This window comes from Otolemur garnettii, unplaced genomic scaffold (assembly GCF_000181295.1).
Source record: "Otolemur garnettii isolate 467f Iridium unplaced genomic scaffold, OtoGar3 scaffold00102, whole genome shotgun sequence".
NCBI lineage: Eukaryota > Metazoa > Chordata > Mammalia > Primates > Galagidae > Otolemur > Otolemur garnettii.
This window is the reverse complement of record NW_003852497.1, coordinates 1167772-1168878: the sequence shown is the minus strand read 5'-3', so window position 1 is coordinate 1168878 and position 1107 is coordinate 1167772.

Sequence of the window (1107 nt, the reverse complement as noted above, 5' to 3'; positions counted from 1 at the left end):
GAGCCCGGAGCCGGGCGCGCTCACAGAGAGAGACAGAGAGAGAGAGAGAGCCCGGAGCCGGGCGCCCTCACAGAGAGAGCCCCGCGCTGAGCGCGCTCACAGAGAGACAGAGAGAAAGAAAGAACCCGGAGCCGGGCGCGCTCACAGAGAGACAGAGCCCAGAGCCGGGCGCGCTCACGGAGAGAGACAGAGAGCCCGGAGCCGGGCGCGCTCACGGAGAGAGCCTCGCGCTAGGCGCGCTACAGAGAAAGCCCAGTGTTGGACGCGCTCTCTTTAGAGGGGTGACCAGGAGACAGCCCCTTCTCCTGGGCAGAGATCCCAGCCCATTAAGGGAGTTTGTTGTGCGTTAGTTAGTCCCAAAGGAGCCTGCCCATCTGTGACTGGCAGCTTTGGGCACAGACATTAGGTGAGGTGGCTTTATCCCCGCACATAGAAGGGAGAGAGAGCAAGGCAGGGCGTCTCCTGGGGCACCGAGGTGCAGTGTGTGGAGACAGACAGCCCGCCGCGCCTTGTCCCTCTCCACTCCTACTTATGTCCTCCCAGCCCAGACCCTCGGAGCCTGAAAGAGAAGGCAATGGCCTGACTCACACCTGCCTTTCTCAAAATTCTATTCTACGAAAAATAGAAAAACTAGCTGGGCAGTGTGGCTGGTGTAGTCCCAGCTACTTGGGAGACTGAAGCAGGAGAACTGGAGACTCTCTCCTGGGAAACTGAAGCCCAGGAGTTTGATGTTGCTGGGAGCTGTGATGATGCCATGGCACTCTACTTAGGATAATACAGGGAGACCCTTTCTGGGAAAAAAATTTTTTTTTTTCCTGAGGACTCTTGTTCAGGATCACAGAGGAAACATGATGATGAAGCCCAGAAGAAAAGCCACTTCCCCCAGGTCTCCAGCCTGGAGCTTTTCTCCTCTGGCCTTTACTGGCAGCTTGTTCTACCTTCCCAGCTGGAGAGGGGGTTGGTGGGAGGGAGGTACAGGGAGGGGTGCATATCAACCATCCACAGTGACCTCCACTTCCCAGAATTGGATGGCCTCCTGATCCCCTGGAGATGAAAGGGTTAACGCAGCAGTGACCGAGGGTGTAGGGAAGAGAGCTGAAGAAAGGG